At 39.6% G+C, this 20,788-nt stretch overlaps 1 protein-coding gene across 6 annotated transcripts in view; it reads left to right on the top strand.

Moving 5' to 3' along the window:
• The window catches only part of SCUBE3 (signal peptide, CUB domain and EGF like domain containing 3), a 207,439-nt gene that overhangs the window by 56,135 nt on the left and 130,516 nt on the right, over nucleotides 1-20,788 (top strand). The window contains exon 1 of one of the 6 annotated variants that reach the window (XM_063954915.1): nucleotides 11,923-12,063. The exons of the other annotated variants lie outside the window; for them this stretch is intronic. The gene's annotated coding sequence lies outside the window, so the exon portion shown is untranslated. Of the gene's footprint in view, nucleotides 1-11,922; nucleotides 12,064-20,788 lie in introns of those variants that run through there. 6 annotated transcript variants of the gene reach the window in all.

The following is a 20,788-nucleotide window of genomic DNA, read 5'->3' as shown; positions in this document are numbered from 1 at the left end:
AGGAAAACTTAGTCCATATGCTACATTTGGTGTGACTGTTGTACACTGTGAATTAAAAACATGTCAAACACATGTCAGATTGCTGTACTTAGTGTGTTAGCAACTATTCATTTGCACATATTTATTATGCTTTATTACTGTATATGTATAGTCTTTATATACATTTTCCACAGAGCATTTTTTTTCACCATCTATGATGTGTAAATGACATTTATGCTCTCTGCCTTTGCACTTGTCATCACACGCTACATGCATGTTCTATATGCTGTATACTTACATTGTCTATAAACCGCGTATTGTCTATTACTTTTACATGCTGTATAATCAGTAAAATATTTATTGTCTGTATTATATTCATAGCATCATACATATAGAACTTTCTCATGCCTTTGTGTTGCTTTGGTTCCTAGTTATTTTTTTGAAAATTGTGTTACATACTGTATGTGTGCATGCTATTGCTGAGTGCTTGTCTTCACATATGTGGAGGCTTGTGCCATTTCGTAGGGTTGGGTACGGGACACTGGCAGTCTGAAATCCCGACAGGGTTGCTGATGTAAACTAAACCTAATCCTAACCCTAACCCTCCCCCATCGCAGCCTAATCCTAACCCTCCCCCATCGCAGCCTAATCCTAACCCATCCCCCGCAGCCAAACTTTAACCCTCCCCGACAAATTTAGGTTCAGGATTATGGCTGTCGGGATTCCGTCAACGGCATTCTGACCACTGGGATCCTGTACGTTGGGATGCCAACTACATTCCATTTCGTGATGTAACCAAAAACAGGGTGATAACTTCAGTGTGTCTCCTCAGATGTCCCAGCATAATTTCCTATGCAGCAGTGCCGTGTGTTGTGTATGTATGTATGTTTGTATGTATGTTTGTATGTATATGTCTATATAGTAATAATACCCCCTCCGAATAATTCAGTTTTTATACATTCTTTATGCTTTGCTAATTGGATTGAGTCCATTTTATCTGTCTTCAGGACACAGCCCTTTCTTGGTTCTCATCCTACATATCTAATCGCTACTTCAGTGTTCGTTTCTTTGATTCCACCTCCTCTTCGCTATCTCTGTCAGTTGGAGTACCGCAAGGCTCAGGTCCCCTGCTTTTCTCAATCTATACCACATCTCTTGGCAAACTAATCAGCTCTGTCAGATTTCAGTATCATCTGTATGCAGATGATACTCAAATCTAACTATCCTCCCCTGATTTGTCGCCATCTGTATTGGTCCGTGTCACTGAATGCCTTTCTGCAATTTCATCTTGGCTGTTATCTCGCCACCTCAAACTTAATATTTCCAAAACAGAATGAATTATATTTCCACCAGCCAATAGTAGTTACCAACCTGATATCTCTATCACTGTGGATAACTCAGCAATCATTCCTACCCCACAAGCTCGCTGCCTAGGTGTCGTTCTTGACTCTGAACTGTCCTTTGTTCACCACATTCAATCTGTCTCAAAATCATGTTACATACTGTACATCTAAGAAACATATCCAAAATATGACCATATCTCCCGCATTGATTATTTTAATAGTCTCCTGACTGGTGTTCCCAAACATAGGCTCGCCTCTCACCACTACAATCCATTCTGAATGCAGCTGCGAGGCTAATCTTCCTCGCTGGACGTTCATCGTCCGCAGATCCGGTCTATCAGTCCCTCTATTTGTTGCCAGTATTCTAACATATTAAATATACAATACTTTTACTTACATACAAGGGTCTTAACCAAACTGCACCAACATACATCTCTTCACTCATCTCAAAATATCTCCCTACCCGACCTATACGCTCTGCACAAGGTCTGCGTCTCTCATCCGCACGTAATACTTGTTCCCAATCAAAATTAGAGGACTTTACCTGGACTTCACCCACTCTGTGAAATGCTCTTCCACGCATAATAAGACTCACCTCTAGTCTCCAAACCTTTAAACGTTCTATGAAAACGTTCTCCAGACCCATCCACATAACCTTCAATGCTTCCCTATCTAATTACATCCTCTCTGTTTTTATTACAGTACGCATAATCCTCACAGTACACATAATCCTCACATATTTTGTGTTTCTTTACTCTCACACCTTCCTGACCCTTGGCCAACATTGCTGGGTGATCATATCATACAACCCATTAAGAACCCAGCAATCTGGTGGACCATTATTCAATAGGTAGCATCTATTCTTGTCTATCAATGCCTATTTCCCTATAGATTGTAAGCTTGCGAGCAGGGCCTTCCTACGTCTATGTCTGTCTATTTTTACCCAGTTTTGTTCTAATACTGCTGTTCTAATTGTAAAACGCAATGGAATATGCTGCACTTTAATAGAAACTGTTAATAAATAAATAAAGAAAGAAAGAAAGAAAGAAAGAAAGAAAGAAAGAAAGAAAGAAAGAAAGAGAAAAAAATAATAATAAATAATAAATCTGCATGACATGTGGTGCCATGGGTGAAAAAAACTTTTATCAGCCCTAGACATACAGTGGTATGCATTGTGATTGATTTCTAAGGTCCCTTTCAGGAATATGTAGTGTTAATGCATTTTGGGAACATGATGATCGTATGGAGCAAGATGAACACTCTGGTCGTAGTGTTCTGTGAACCAACCAAATTAGTTCCTCGTATTATGCAGACCAATCACACTCCTTTGAATGTAGCATAAGAATCATGCAGAAGTCCAATTCATTTAGATGGAATTGGAGATACGGGGATGTTCCCTGATGGTTAGCATTCACTAATCTGCTTGTTAGTGTTGGCTGTGACCAATAGAAGATACCCTGGGTTATGCTGCAAACTTTATATGTGACATTCACTGTACTTGAAGTCTAGGAAAGGTCTTTCAAAAAGACGCAACTCAGAATCAGGCCATGTGAGAAGGGATCCTGCCCCCTTAGCAAACTCCACCCTTTCAACAAACACTGCCTCCATTAGGGATGCTTTCAGAAATTTCCCGGGCTGGTTTTCCATCCCAATCTGCCCCTGTATACCACTAAGCTCAATGTAGAAAGAAGGCAAAGGATACTTAAATAATAAAAGTACCTTGACGTGACCTTTACATAAACGAGAGCTGTATTCAGCTGGGGATATGAATGATGTCACTCACTAAGTTGTATAAAGGGTAGCAATCCAAATCTGTTCTCCGTGCACTGGGATCAGCGCTCCGACTTGAGACAGACCCCTGCAGAGTAGCAGCAGTAGATCCCAAACGGTGACTGGTATATATCCGTTAATAGATGTCAATATATGCTGAGCTTTAACAGCTCTCTTGGTCCCACATCTGATCTTAGGCCAGAAAATCACTCACACTGGAGCAGGCCGCTGGCGTGGAGAGCCACGGCTGTGATGAATCCCACACTATGCGCCTCAAGATCGGGAGACTCCTGTGTGGATATGAGCCGGCACAGCGGTAGAGGCAGATAGATGAGCTGTAAGTAGTGATGTCGGGCAGTTTGCCAAGTCTCTGTCTGAGTGCTGCATCCAAATGAGCAGGGAAATAGCCCAGCAGTAAAAGGGTAGTGGATAATTGTAGATCCATCCAGGATGGTATCGTAGAGAGCCTGTTACTTCACGCATTTCAACGCACAGCAGGGTGTCTTTATCAAAAGGCAGATATGCTATGAGGTTGGCGGCAGGGGAACTTATACAGTGCCTTGCTAAAGTATTCACCCCCTTTGCATTTTTCATGTTTTGTTGTATCACAACCTGGAATTAAAATGGATTGTTTGAAGGTTTGCATAATTTCAGTCACAGAACATGCCTACAACTTTGAAGATGTTTTTTTTTTTTTTTATTGGGAAGCAAACAACAAATAGGACAAAATAACAGAAAACTTCAATGTGCGTAACTATTCACTCCCCTAAAGCCAGTACTTTGTAGAGCCACCTTTTGCGGCAATTACAGCTGCAAGTCGGTTTGGATAAGTCTCTATGAGCTTGCCACATCTTGCCACTGGGATTTTTGCCCATTCCTCAAGGCAAAACTGCTCCAGCTCCTTCATGTTGGATGATTTCCGCTTGTAAACAGCAATCTTCAAGTCTGACCACAGATTCTCAATTGGATTGAGATCTGGGCTTTGACTAGGCCATTCCAGCACATTTAAATGTTTCCCCTTAAATCACTGGAGTGTTGCTTTAGCAGTATGCTTCGGGTCATTGTCCTGCTGGAAGGTGATCCTCCTTCCCAGTCTCAAATCACAAGCAGACTGAAACAGGTTTTGCTCAAGAATATCCTTGTATTTAGCACCATCCATCTTTCCCTCGACTCAAAAGTTTACCAGTCCCTACTGCTAAAAACCACCCCACAGCATGATGCTGTCACTACCATGGTGTTCTTGGGGTGATGGGATGTGTTGGGTTTGCGCCAGACATAGCGTTTTCCTTGGTGGCAGAAAAGTTAAATTTTAGTCTCATCTGACCAGATCACCTTCCTCCATACATTTGGGGAGTCGTCCACATGCCTTTTTGCAAACTCAAAACATGCTTTCTTATTTTTAACACTAAGTAATGGCTTTTTTCTGGCCACGCTTCCGTAAAGCCCAGCTCTATGGAGTGTACGGCTTATTGTGGTCACATGCGCAGATACACCAGTCTCTGCTTTAGAACTCTGCAGCTCCTTCAGGGTTACCTTTGGTCTCTGTGCTGCCTCTCTGATTAATGTCCTCCTTGACCGGTCTGTGAGTTTTGGTGGCCAGCCCTCTCTTGGCAGGTTTGTTGTGGTACCATGGCCCTCATTCCGAGTTGTTCGCTCGCTAGCTGCTTTTAGCAGCATTGCACACACTAAGCCGCCGCCCTCTGGGAGTGTATCTTAGCTTAGCAGAATTGCGAACGAAAGATTAGCAGAATGGCGAATAGAAAATTCTTAGCAGTTTCTGAGTAGCTCCAGACTTACTCAGCCATTGCGATCAGTTCAGTCAGTTTCGTTCCTGGTTTGACGTCACAAACACACCCAGCGTTCGCCCAGACACTCCCCCGTTTCTTCAGACACTCCCGCGTTTTCCCCAGAAACGCCAGCGTTTTTTCGCACACGCCCAGAAAACGGCCAGTTTCCGCCCAGAAACACCCACTTCCTGTCAATCACAGTACGATCACCAGAACGATGAAAAATCCTTGTTATGCCGTGAGTAAAATACCTAACTTTTGAGTAAAATAACTAAGCGCATGCGCTCTGTGAACCTTGCGCATGCGCAGTAAGCGACTAATCGCAATATAGCGAAAATCGGCAACGAGCGAACAACTCGGAATGACCACCCATGTTCTTTCCATTTGAAGATGATGGATTTGATTGTGCTCCGGGTGATCATCAAAGATTTGGATTTTTTTTTTATAACCCAACCCTGACTTGTTCTTCTCAAGAACTTTGTCCCTTACTTGTTTGGAGAGCTCCTTGGTCTTCATGGTGTGATGCCTCTTGCTTAGTGGTTTTGCAGCCCCTGGGGCCTTTCAGAAAAGGTGTGTTTATACTGATAGATCATGTGACACTTAGATTTAACACAGGTGGAATTCATTTCACTAATTATGTGACTTCTGAAGGTAATAGGTTGCACCAGAACTTTTGAGGGGCTTCATAGAAAGGGGGTGAATACATTTGCACATGCCAATTTTCAAATTTTTATTTATAAAAAAATATTTTTAATATAAACTTTTCTCATTTCACTTCACCAATTTAGACTATTTTGTGCAGATCCATCACATAAAATTCAGATATTTTTTTTTTTTTTTTTCAAATTACAGGTTGTAATGTAACAAAATAGGTAAAAAGCCACTGTACCTGGTGCACAGGTGTGTCCGGACATCATTAGTTCAATTAATCAATCACAATGCTCCCATTCCATGTGCTCTTAAATCATGCACATGTGTAGTACAGCATAATCATTATTTTAAACAAAAAGACACACACATCTCACAGCATGCCTTACAGACTTAAATAGCAATAGGAATATGAGATTGGAAATGTTACACAAATTGGAGGTCTTATTCATATATATTTTTTATATTACACATATAATCTAATACTAATATTATAATAATATATAGCCAACGCACCTAATCTACCTCAATACACATGTATAGCAAAGATTATTTTTATTGTTATTAGGTTGTGTCTCATATAAATATATATTATGTATATCTGAAATATGTTAGGTAGATTTTATATGTACATGTGCAAGCATACACAGTTTAATAATGTGTGTGTGTGTGTGTGTGTGTGTGTGTGTGTGTGTGTGTGTGTGTGTGTGTGTGTGTGTGTGTTTACATACCTAAAGAATCCAAAATCTAAAGAACATTTTACCATACACAGTGTTACATTACAAGTTGCAACACAGTATACATAATGAGCCACCACAAGTAGAGTGAGAAATATATAAAAGAGAGAGAAAAGAGCAGGAAAGTAAAAAGCAATGTAGTATATTTCTGACAATCCCGCACTGGTCTGTCACAATGGGATAACTAGTAAATCCCAGGTATCGACATTAAAGATAACCCTAATTCATAGAGTCAGCATTATCCTCACATAGAGTGATCAAAGTTAAATATATTTAAACATCACATAGATATATTATGATATATTTATTTATTATATTTAGTAACTGATCCAAAAATAAATAATAAAGGGTTTGAACCACTGGGATTCGCAGCACAAATAGAGGATATAGACAAAGAGCGCACAAAGTGATTCTAATTATAGGGTACACAAGAATCAGATGAACTCTAGATCTATGGTTTCGTTAGGACCCTGGGGTTTGAGGGACTGTAACCTCAGAATCCAGGCAGCTTCCTGTCTGCATAGAGTTCTGAAGCGATGCTGGTGATCGGGACATGTTCCAATCGAACCAGCTGAAGCCCCCCAGGGTCCCCTTCATGAGCTTCTAAAAAATGTTGCGGAATACTGTGGTTAGTACATTTATTAAGGATGTTTCTCCTATGTTCCATAAACCTAAATTAAGTGAGCACATCTAGTGGATCTTTATGCAATTTATAACACCTATCCCATACCTCCCAACTTTCAATAAGTCGTATGCGGGACTTCTGTGTGACAAAGCTGCACCCGCCTTAAAAGGGTGTGGCCTCAGCACAGGGGCGTGGCTATGCAGTAGTGCCGCAATCACGAGCCAAGCCCCCTGTTTCCCGTCACTGTGGGGCATGGCCAGCGCTCTGTGAGCTGCTGGCATGCCCTCAGTCCCTCTTGTCTCTGTAAATAGATGCTGTGCACATGCATGCAGCGTCTATTCACCGCAGGTGAAACAGCGAGACAGTCCCAAAGAAATGATACTATCCCATCAAAATCGGGACAGTTGGGAGGTATGCTATCCTTGTGTATCAATGCCTACTTTCCTATAGGTTGTAAGCTTATGAGCAGGACTTCTATAACTGTCTGTTATTACCCAGTTTTGTTTTTTCACTGTTGTTTACAAATGCTTTATGTTATCACTGTTTCAATTGTAAAGCACAATGGAATTTTCTGTGCTATATAATAAACTGTTACTAAAGAAAGAAAGAAATAACTTTAGTATCACCTAAATGTACCAAATGGCAATTGGAGGATAATTCACAAAATTGTTCTCCAAGACTTTAATATTGCATTTGTTTAGTAACCAGACCACATTTCCCATACTTGTAAAAGGAAATACGATCTGCCTGAAGTAACAAAAAATAAAATATAAATACCAGAGGGAGTCCTGTGATAATAACGATATCTTGAGATAGCATTATCTAGACTTCCCTCTGGTTCCCTGACTACTGCACAGCCTTCTCTGGCTGCTGGCAGTGATGGCTGTGCTCGGATCTGGCCCCTGAGATCAGTCATGTGTGTCTGATAGATACACAGACTGATCACTGGTAGCAGCGCATGCGCGGTAACACTCTCACTGTATATTTCATGAAAAATACCCTAAGAAGTTTGTGGAGAGGATTCGCAGAGACAGAGCTTCTCGCAAGCTCTGTCCCTGTATCCTCTAATTTATATATCTTTGCAATGTATTCAATTACTGCAATGCAAATTTGGGTGAATTTATCACATCCCATCTACATCTGAGATTTGCATTTGAGATGTGGTTTGTGATAAATATGTCCCAAAGAGTAAGTTTAATTATCAGCTCCTTTCATAGGGCCTAATTCAGATCTGATCGCAGCAGCACATTTGTTAGCTAATGGGCAAAACCATGTGCACTGCAGGGGGGCAAGATATAACATGTGCAGAGAGAGTAAGATTTGGGTGGGTTATATTGTTTCTGTGCAGGGTAAATACTGGCTCCTTTATTTTTACACTGCAATTTAGATTTCAGTTTGAACAAACCACACCCAACTGTAACTCTCTCTGCACATGTTATATCTGCCCTACCTGCAGTGCACATGGTTTTGCTCATTAGCTAATAAATTTGCTGCTGTGATCAGATCTGAATTAGGCCCATAGATAGTGTAGATTTTTATAAGCGACTATCAAAATGCTTCATGTCCCCATCAGGGGTGATGAGATATATGAAGATGGTGTAAGAAATGTATTGCAATATCTCAGGGATAAGAATTTTATTGAGTATCCCTATAAAAACACTTATGAAAAATGTCAATAAACGAATATAAAAAGTCCCCAAACTGCGGAGTGGTGAGGTATTCTTACCAGATGGAAATGATGTTTCAGCTTGAAAAGTAAAAAGAACCAGAAAGACTGAAACCAAATGTTATAAGTAGGCATCTAGTGGAAACTCATGGGACAAGCACCTGTTTGAATGTGTTTCAACACCTCAAGTTGGTGTCTATCAAGATTAAAGTGCTGTCTAAACAGTGGTTCCTTTTCTAAAGCTGATGAAACAAATAAAATGTACTATTCCTGGTAAATATGGGGACATGCTGAAAAATAATATTGTGTATTCTGTAAGGAGATAGTGGGAAATCAACCTAAGTGGCAGAGCAATAAAAAACAAAGGGCAACTCATTTGATGGCTTCTCATGGGTTTGGGCATAAAGACCCCAATCCGATACAAGGTAAATAAAACAGAAAAGCATATAATCCCTAAAGTGGCCCACTGCAACATATCATTTAATACCATATAGGCGTTAAAAATCACTCAGATTGTGGATGATGAACATAGTACAATGTATCAATTACAGCTTCAGTCTACATTGTATATCTGATTGAAAAAGTGCATAAAAAACTGACATAAAACACAGTCCAATCTGACACGTTCTCAAGCTAATCTTAGCCAGCCCGGGACAACCCACCGCCATTTCCAGGCCACGTTGTGAACAGAATGGGGACAATCCTGAAAGCTTTGACCAACCCCCCCCCCCCTTGCTGGTGTCCAGCAGTTTTTTTTTAATCTATTTTATCCAAAGCTGTCCCCATTGCTGCAGGGCTTTTAACCCTGATTCAGTATAACAAATCTGCACATTTATTTATAAAATGAAACCGAAATGGGTTTAAATAGCTATTATTTACATAATAAATATTAAAAATAATCATTGCATTTGGGGATATTTTTGGAAAAGTTACGTGGTTAAGGTGACTACAGAAAGTGTTTAGTTGTCCCCTATCAATCTTCCCCGTGAAGAGAATATTGTGTATTTATATGATGGACCTTCACTTAAATGTTGCTGTTTCTATGGATAATTTTATCAATAATACATGCACTTTACTTATATGGGGTGTTGGGGTTTTACAGTTTTACAGTCTTTTTTATTTTATATGACAGCTTTATTTTTTCTTTTTGTGCTTTATCTAAGCACTGCTACCATTAACCTTCAATGTTTTTTTGCACTGTAAAACTGCTTATTGACAAATATTTAGTGTTTGTTATGCTTTTTTTTTATTTTTCAAACATTAAACTTGATTATCTATAATGGCATGGTACATGTTTCTAATCATTTACAACTGACTTATAAACTGCATTACGTACTTTACCTATGTACTGATGTACACTGTAACTTTTTGTCCCATCACATATATTATAGTAAGACACGGGAGAGTATTTATCAAAATCATACAAAATAGGACAGTGTTACCACATGGCGCTTTTGTGAATGATTAGGAAAGTATAGTCACATTCCTTGTAGAAAGATACACGATGGATGAATCCTCCCAGCAGTTTGTCTCTCAGGTGAATGTAATAGTCAATCTGTTGTTGAACATGGAGTCACACAGATGTTTATAATCTTCTTTATTCCAATACAGATCACTGGCCAAGTGTATGTCTCAAAGACAACCGGAGAAAGATAAACATAGTGTAATCTGCTTTTTTAATCTATATGCAAATTGCAAACAAATAGAGATAGCACATATAACAATCATAGGTTCCAATGCGTTTCTATCCACTCTATGTAAAAAAAAAAACTATGATGAGGGAGTCTTGCCCACTTTTCCAGGTGGCCGGAAGTGCCACCCGATTTTCGGGAGCTGCCCAGCCATTCCAGGAGAGTAGGCAAGTACAGTATGACTTACTTTATATATAAATATATAGTATACAGAGTTAATGTCCCTTCATATTACAGGCAGCTTACCACCACTTTCTACTTCCTGCACTGTTGTTGTTCTGGGTCTTATTAGTGTAGAGAAATCATGCTCCCTGTCGCCATCATAATCTTTAGCGCTTAATACTGCACTAGCTACGCCAATTTGGAAGAAGACTGGCAGATAAAATTGAAAAGTGAAGGGCTTTTTTTTTAGCACTAATTAATTCATTCAGCACAAGGTGTTGCAATTAAAAAATAAATAGGGAAAGTTGAAGCAGAATATTACATAGCTCACATTTGCAGTAATGTACTGTGCTGATCTCTTTTAACCTGTTTGTTGCCTTATTGCATTAAAATTGAGGTTTCACATAGGCTATTTTCTTGTTCCACATTAGGATATTAAGGTTACTTTTGCTTTATAGTTTTATCCAAGTCTTAAAACCACCATCCTCCTAGAAGCCCACAAATCTAAATCTATTGACTTAAATAGAGGAAGCTGGCAGCTGAGCAGGGAGGGGGGCGAATGTGGTATGCTTTTGAGGTGGACCTCTAGGGAAATGAAAACCTTTATTTTATATTCTGCCAGTATTTCTGCTCGTAAAAAGCAGAAAACCTGTTACATGATTGCTAGCAGGCTGCAGATTATAGAACTATTACCATGTTCATGTTAGGTGCAAAGCCTTTTTCACCTCAGACTCAGTAACTGAAGTCCCAGAAATATGTGCTTACACAGATAGCTCCACTGACAAATACAAATGTCCAGAAAAAATCCTAAAACATAAATACAGATATCATAAAATAAACATTCTATTCAAAAAGGTAATGTTCTTTTACACTACTTTCACAAAAATATTGGATAACTATTGAATTTTGCATTGTTACTTTATAATTGATATATAGGTTATTTATTATTTATCTTTTTCTCTCTCTCTGCTTCTTCGTCTTCTTCTTTTTCTTCTTATTAAATAGTACAGGCAAACCTTAAAAATTTCTGCAGCTCTACACAATCAATATTGGTATATTAATGATTAAGTACAACTGGGTATAGAGTGCCGATTGAGATGGAATTTATATCTGTGGATGCTTATACTGTGTATATCAAAGAAATACTAGAAGCATAACTTTAAAAATAATATGAACTTTTTAGGAAAAACATTCAATTACACTGCTTACTGTTTTACATGTAAATGACTCAGACTAGCTGCAATTTACATTGGTTTGAGAACAGAATGATATTTAACCAAGATTCTGATTTACTACCATATTTTTAGATTGGCTTGTCACAAAAACAATGAACTGTTCTTTATCTGTGATGGCACAAAAGTCATTAATTTACAACTAAGTAGTGGAGTGGGTGGAGTTAGGTAAGGTAAATAAAATAACAAAGCTCACTTTGCTCCGATATGACAGGTTCCGCGATGTCCCTAATGGTCCAAGCAGGAGAGTCCTCCCTCTTGTTTGTCACAGAAGTGTTCTACTTGGAACGGACTTTGCTCAAGTGATTTCACTATAAGTTGGAATTTCTGAAACAGTTTCAATGTTCTGGAGACTGTATATCCTGCTCTGACCGTAAGAGACATCACCGGACACACCAAAATCGGAGGACCAGACAAATTATGGTAAGTGAACTTTTCAAATTTTATTTACGTCACTTATCTCGATGTAAAGAAAAATGTTCAAGTTTGAGTGGTGCTATCCTTTAACATTATTACTAATGATGTCGGTATAGCTATTATCTGCAAATTAGAAATCCTTAATGTGAAAACATATTCACCGCAGTCAGGATCGGTGCTACTACTATGTGAGCCTAGGCAGTCACCTAGGACGCCATAGTTCAGAATTCAAAAACTAAATGAGTAATAGTGTTATTCATTCAGGGGTCCATTTATCAATAGCCGCATTTGCAGTGCAATCGTCGCGCAATTTTAGCACCCAAAATCACATTGCAGTATGCTATTATACTGCAGGAATGTAACACTGATCACACACAGGGACAGAGGGGAGCACATCAGCAGTCTCTACACTCCTGTATCGGGACTCCAGCACATGTGTGGTCTGCGGTCTTATCTTACCCAATTCATTTTTTTCTATTCAGTCCACACATAACTTTACATATTGTCTTTTTCTTCACTTTCACATCCTTCTGATCACAAGGTAAAATTGTTATGTTACTGGATCATACAGCCAGTGGCGGCTGCAGCGCAGACTACTCATTGTATGGGAGTGCTGGATAACACATATAAACATACATGTAATGGTTTATGTCAAATATGTGCTGGCTGCCTTACCTTGGGGATTAGCAGTGCTGTGCGTTTTATAGCCATGACGCAGCATTCGGCTTCACATCTCCTTCCTGCATAAGAACGCCCCAGATTCCCATTGGGTAGTTGGACAGGAGTCGTATAGAGGAAAGACAAGCTGAGCATTTTGTCCCGGATGCAATACAGTGCACCACTGCTGGTCCCCATTGAAGTATTAACGGTGTGTGGTCCGGTTATTACAGATAAGGAGACCAGGAGTGCCGCCTGCCTGCTGGAGATTGTGCATGGATCTTTAGGAGGGCACCTGGCTTGTTGCATATGTTGTGCATGAGTGTCGAGCATTGCTTTTGTATATATATATATATATATATATATATAAGCAATGCTCGGCACTCATGACAATAATATTATATATATATGTATATACATATACATATATATATATATATATATATATATACAAATATATAATATTATTGTCATTCTTTGTTTAGCATACAGAAGTAGGCGTACAGTTGCACACAGAATTAGGCGTACAGGTTTCCCGACCAACTAAATGCATTACCATTTAGTTGGTCTGAAAACTTGATCAGTTGGCTGGGTGGATTGAAAGTTAAACAGTACAACTGTGTGTACAACATTATGTGCTGCATTGTGGGCTCTTCACAAAGGATGCCAAAACCATTGTTGAGGCTGTCTCGTCAGTAGCACTTTTTGGGCGACCACACCGTGACTTGTCAGCCACAGTCCTAGTTTCTCAGAATTTGGAAATTAGGCACCTGACAGTGTTATGTGAAATTGGAGGTCTTTCTGGGTGCCGGTTTGATAAAATCTGCAGCTATGACACAGAAACTTTGTTCTCCAGACATCAAAATGACCTCAATTCTCTCCTCTTTTGTCAAAGCCATCTTCAGTTACCTGCAACAACAAAAAAGTGTTGTAACTTTTGAACCATAACTGCTATTTCAAATCTGTTAGCAGCAATAAAGTTTTCAGCAAATTCTGATGTTATTTGACATGTTACACAACCCCCTTTCCATTTGAATAAACTGACTTAGATTCAAGATGGCCGATTTCAAGATAGCGCCCATGTTCGGTACATACCCTAAAAGATAGACCACCTCACCCATACCTTACTGGAGTATATAGTGTTCCCATTTCCTGCACAGTTTTTGAAACAAAAGGGTGTTCTGCGACTTTTAAATCAGTGTGTGTGTGTATATATACATATATCTATATATATATATATAGATATCCTAGATACCGTGTATGATATGTCTTGATAAAGGGGCGTAAGCTCCGAAACGTCGATTAAGAATCATCTGAATCTCTGAGTATTTGTTGTCCTCTCGAGTGCCTTTAATTGTTTCCCCTTTGGATATCTATGTTTCTGTGGACTATGGCACCGTGGGGCCTGCTGAGCTATACCGCTTGAGTGCCGTCCGATAAGGGACTATATATATATATATATAAAAGCATTGCTCGGCACTCATGTGCAACACATGTACAACTTTACGCAGTATATAAAAAAATTAAGAAGTGCATTGGTGAAATTGTTAGGTCACTATTGGCATACAGGGATACAATACAATGTGTGCCACTGTTAATGGTTAGCTCACATTGGCAGGTAATGCCTAAATGGATTAATAAGGATGTATTTCAGTGTAAAGCCTTAAATACTGTACAGAGAAATAAATTGCTCCATCCTCTGTTGAACATAATGTAGACAATTCTAGAAAACAGAAACAAAGGCTCTGTTTCAGTTTAATGAAAATAGCACTGCTTGCCTTCACAGGACTAAAGGTCACTTACCCCGCCTAATAAGAACAGAAGTCTGTTTCCTGGGCCTGAAACCTGCCTCATTATTATGATTATTTCACCTAAAAAAGAGCTGTAGTGAAAGAACATTTTAATCAGGAGTTTAAGATTGATATTTAGTCATAAAACAAGCAAGGTGATAATTAGCACAGTCTGAATTATCCTTATTGGGCTTTGGAATGATGGCAGTTTTGAGCCAGAACGGAAATAATTTTCAATATATCATTAGGAAAAAAACTGAAAACAGAACCAAATGAGAAATTAAAACTGCAGCAAACTATTTAGTACATGGCGTGATATAGTCCACTCTAGGTGATTAATAGATTTTTTAAACTTTAATGGACTTAACCACTACTTGTAACTGGATACCCAATGAAGTCCATATGATTAATACAGCAGTTAAAGATAAACCGTATAAACTTATAACAGTAGTACAAATAACCAGGGCCGTAGCAAGGTGGTTTTCCATCATATGCTGGCTCCAACCTCTAAACATGTGGCATCATTATGTAATGCGCCTGGGGAGTCTGCTGCTCTGCTATGTCTTTTTAGGCTGCAGACACCCTGCAAACCAAGTGCAGGTGCCACAGGGGCACCAACAGCCCCAACTCTTAGGCATGGCCCTGAAAATCAGCTAACTCATTATATAATGAAATACAGGTTGAGTATCCCATTCCCAAATATTCCGAAATATAGAATATTCCGAAATACATAATTTTTTGAGTGAGACTGAGATAGTGAAACCTTTGTTTTCTGATGGCTTAATGTACACAAACTTTGTTTAATACACAAAGTTATTAAAAATACTGTATTAAATGACCTTCAGGCAGTGTGTATAAGGTGTATATGAAACATAAATGCATTCTGTGCTTAGACTTGGGTCCCATCACCATGATATCTCATTATGGTATGGAATTATTCCAAAATACGGAAAAATCAGATATCCAAAATACTTCTGGTCCCAAGCATTTTGGATCTGCAATGCTAAACCTGTATATGCAGTATTAATGAGAACATTCAACTACTATCTTGCTCCTCCCCTAGTTGTTGGGTTTTTTACAATAACGTGATTTATTTTGTCTTCCATTTTCTGTGTGTGTGTGTGTGGGGGGGGGGGGGTGTTTGTGGGAGGGTTTCTATTATTTTGCTATTAGCCCTAACTGCGTTACTAGGGGTCTATTTATTGATTACCATGATGTTGAAATGATAAACATCAATGATAAACTTGTATTGCTGACAAATGTTTCTGCTGAAATTTATCAATATGATACACGCCAAAAATATCTTAGAAAAATGACGTCTGTGTCAGAAACTTTTCCTGCATTCTGCATCAGCGTAATGCCGATGCCAAAATCACATCACAGATTTTCAACAATTGTTGCAGCAGTAGATAAGCTTTTGCCTTTAAAAATTGCTTTAAATAAAATGCTAAATAATATAAAAATGTATAAAGATTAAATAAATTGCAAAGCTCATATTTGACATGGTAAAGTAAAATAAAATTTTAAACATAAATAAAAACTGCCCATCTTATATAGAGCTCAATGTGTATACCAAACAAAAACAAAAGATCATTTACAAAGCTGCAAAGACATAAGCTGCAATGAAACTGATATTTTGAGAAGTTATGTTAGTATTTTTGCTTTATTACATCCATCTGTATGGGTAATGATATAGCTTACTGTATCAGGAAAGTGCTATCATATAGTCCCATAATGTATAAATAATGGCTCAAGTTTCGTATAAGTGGACATTTAATAAGTAGGGACCGATGCAATATGGTAGATGGCGTGGTGAAGCTTGCGTGTTTTGCCCTGAAAGTGAATACACATAAATGTGCAATTGCAGAGTTGAACGCAATTTGGAAATATCACCCCTTATGACTGGAGAAATGGAGCAGGTGTGTGAATGGACATTTTTAACTAGCAGTGTGCAGTAAAAGTGTAATGTAGCTCAGCAGTTTTGTTGATATGCTCACAAAAGGAGTCTACAGGGTTGGTGCAAATACAACAGGATAATGATGATGATGATGGATGACAACATGATTATATTGATTCTTATTGAATTATTGCAAAATCACTGACACAGCGCCAGTATTAAGCACACACCTATCAGCTGATTAACCAAAAGCAGTTTGTGTTGCCGCTACCTTAGGCTTAGACACAACATGTACAGATGTGGGGACATGTCCTAAGTCTGCAGGAGCCAACCAATTGAGGATGGCTGCCAAGGTCATTCCAACCTTCCTTATACAGGCAGTCACTGTTGATTGCAGCTTCTTCATCTCCTGGAGGGTGAAATTGATGTCCAGGTTGCTGAAGAAATTATCCAGCCTGTTCCGCAATGCTGTGTCCTACTAACTCCAGAAGTTGACCTGTTGGGGATGTAACCAGAATCGCAGACTGTGAAAAAGTTGCTGTTTGTGGCAGCACTGGAGTCTGCCCTTCAGACTGAAATGCCAGTGTTGTCAGCATATTGTCATCAGGCTGGTGCTTGGTGGCGGGTGCTTCATCCGCAGTTCAGAAAAGAAACAACATGTAAGTAAACGTGTTGCAGTTCTCTAAAAAGCATTTGTTATACTTTATTATATTTTTAGCAGTTACAAAGGAAAATGAGATTGGAGTAGAGCTCATGATAGGTTGAGGCAAGAGAGGAAGAATGGTTACAGTAATTGATGTGGGATATGACGAACATGAAACATAGAATTTGATGGCAGATAAGAACCACCTGGATCATCTAGTCCAGTGGTTCTCAAACTCGGTCCTCAGGACCCCACACAGTGCATGTTTTGCAGGTAACCCAGCAGGTGCACAGGTGCATTAATTACTCACTGACACATTTTAAAAGGCCCACAGGTGGAGCTAATTATGTCACTTGTGATTCTGTGAGGAGACCTGCAAAACATGCACTGTGTGGGGTCCTGAGGACCGAGTTTGAGAACCTGTGATCTAGTCTACCCTAAACACATGTACATGCACACACTAGGGTTAGTTTTTTTGTCAGGAGACAATGAACATACCACCAGAGCCGGCCCTAACCAATATGATGCCCTAGGCAAGATTTTGGTTGCACCCCTTTCCCAGCACCTTCCCCCTTCACCCATAGCAGTCCTCATTTTGGTGTTCCTACCCCCTATATTTTAAATAGGAATAGTGTGCACATTCAGCACACAGCCCAAAAAGGGGCGTGTTCTTGCTGGCAAGGGGCATGGCCACACAAAAGTACCCCCAATTCAAATTACAACACACAGTAGTGCAACTTTATTCACATTTTATCATGCGATAGTGTCTCGAATTCACGTTACATCCCACAGTAGTACCACTTTACCTTATAAACGTTTCTCCTCACAGTAGTGCCCCTTACTCACATAACATCACACTGAATTGCCCCTTATTCACATTACACCACACCATACTGCTCTTTATTCACAGACCACACAGTAGTGCCTTTTCTATACATTACACCACACAGTAGAGCACCTTATACACATAATGCCACATATTAATAATGCATAGTTACACAATACCACACAGTAATGCCCCTTACACATATGCTGCACATTATTAGTGCCCTTATACACATAATGACACACATAATGTCCCTTACACATATGCTGCACATTATTAGTGCCCTTATACACATAATGACACACACAGTGCCCCTTACACATATGCCGCACATTATTAGTGCCCTTATACACATAATGACACACATAATGTCCCTTTCACATATGCCATACATTATTAATGCCCTTATATACATAATGACACACATAGTGCCCCCTACACATTTGCCACTAATTATTAATGCATTTATACACATGACACATATGCCAAACACTATTGCACAACAACTAACTCACACAATCGCTAACACTGTGGCCCCTGCTTGGATACAGATGTGTCCTCATACATCTTGCCTCAATATGCCATGCAACAGGAGATGCCTTGCCTGAGCCAGCTGGCAGCTCTGCTAACATTGGGCGCCTATTTTTTTATGAAAATGTGTCTTATTTGCATTGCTATGTGGGTAGGATGCACAAGTGGCTTCTGCTGATTATAATGATATGCGGCATGCCTATATTCTGTGTGCGAGTGTGATTGTAGCTGCACATGAAATGCTACGTTACAGTGATTTCCATGAATACACTGTAACGTAGCATTTCATATGCTGATACAGCCACAGTCACACACAGAATATAGACATGCCACATAGTATTTTTTTTAATCAGAAGAAGCTGCTTGTGTACCTGGGCATACCTATGCCTAGGACCGGCTCTGCATACCACCAGTATATTTGTGGATTGTGGGAGGAAACTGGAGTACCCAAAGGAAACCCACGTAAGCATGGGGAGAGCATACACATTTCTTACAGTTAGGGCCATGGTGGGAATCGAACCCATGACCTAAGTGTTGTGAGGTAGTAATGATAACCATTACACCATCCGTATGCTTACTGTCACATATATAAAATAATATTTGTATTTAGTATTAAAAGATGGCTGTACAGCTCTCTTCTTGCTCTCAGAGACATTATTATAATAGGTAAATTCAGTTAGCAGCCATTTCGTCAGGGTTTTTGATGATCAGCCCTCAGTTGTCAGACAGCCAGTAAGCAATGGGATTGTTCAAAATCTTAACTCAGTTGAAATCATGAGAGCAGCTAGGTTCACATATGAGGAAATTCTGATCCTCACTACTGCTATGGAAGTAATGAAGTACCATTCCACAGGTGGCGGATTTAGGGTGAGGGCACCTCTAGACAGTAACGTCCGCCCCCCGCCTACCTTACTTGTATTATTTATATTGATTGGTTATATGCCTTCATTTGATGATAGGCAATTAATAGAATAATAAAAAAAAGCCACTATGACATTTTTTTTATTTTTAATTACAGTGCATCCGGAAAGTATTCACAGCGCTTCACTTTTTCCACATTTTGTTATGTTACAGCCTTATTCCAAACTGGAATAAATTAATTTATTCCCTGAAAATTCTACACACAATACCCCATAATGACAATGTGAAAAAAGTTTTTGGGAGATTTTTGCAAATGTGTTAAGAATAAAAAACGAAGAAATCATGTGAAGCTCAAAATTGAGCTCAGCTGCATCCGTTTTCCACTGATCATCATTGAGATATTCCTACAACTTAATTGGAGTCCACCTGTGGTAAATTCATTTGATTGGACATGATTTGGAAAGGCACACACCTGTCTATATAATGTCCCACATTTGGCAGTGCATGTCTGAGCACAAACCAAGCATGAAGTCAAAGGAATTGTCTGTAGACCTCTGAGACAGGATTGTCTCGAAGCACAAATCTGGGGAAGGGTACAGAAAAATATTTATAAATGGAAGAAGTTTGCAACCACCAGGACTCTTCCTAGAGCTGGCCGTCCTTCTAAACTGAGTGATCAGAGGAGAAGGGCCCTAGTCAGGGAGGTGACCAAAAACCCAATGGTCACTCTGTCAGATCTACAGCATTCCTCTGTGGAGAGAGGAGAACCTTCCAGAAGGACAACCATCTCTGCAGCAATCCACCAATCAGGCCTGTATGGTAGAGTGGCCAGACGGAAGCTGCTGCTTAGTAAAATGCACATGACAGCCCGCCTGGAGTTTGCTAAAATACACCTGAAGAACTCTCAGACCATGACAAACAAAATTCTCTGGTCTGATGAGACAAAGATTGAACTCTTTGGTGTGAATGCCAGGCGTCATGTTTGGAGGAAACCAGGCACCGCTTATCACCAGGCCAATACCATCCCTACAGTGAAGCATGGTGGTGGCAGCATCATGCTGTGGGGATGTTTTTCTGCAGCAGGAACTGGGATACTAGTCAGGTTAGGGAAAGATGAATGCAGCAATGTACAGAGACATCATGGATGAAAACCTGCTCCAGAGCGCTCTTGACCTCAGACTGGGGCGACGGTTCATCTTTCATCATGACAACGACCCTAAGACAAGACATCAAATGAGTAGCTTCAGGAGAACTCTGTGAATGTACTTGAGTGGCCCTGCCAAAGCCCAGACTTGAATCCGATTGAATATCTCAGGAGAGATCTGAAAATGGCTGTGCACCGGCGCTTCCCATCCAACCTGATGGAGCTTGAGAGGTGCTGCAAAGAGGAATGGGTGAAACTGCCCAAAGATAGGTGTGCCAAGCTTGTGGTATCATATTCAAAAAGACTTGGGGCTGTAATTGCTGCCAAAGGTGCATCAACAAAGTGTTGAGCAAAGGCTGTGAATACTTATGTACATGTGATT

The sequence above is a fragment of the Pseudophryne corroboree genome, chromosome 2, assembly GCF_028390025.1.
Source record: "Pseudophryne corroboree isolate aPseCor3 chromosome 2, aPseCor3.hap2, whole genome shotgun sequence".
Lineage (NCBI taxonomy): Eukaryota > Metazoa > Chordata > Amphibia > Anura > Myobatrachidae > Pseudophryne > Pseudophryne corroboree.
Note: the sequence above shows the minus strand (reverse complement) of the source record. Positions and strands in the feature narration are given on the sequence as shown.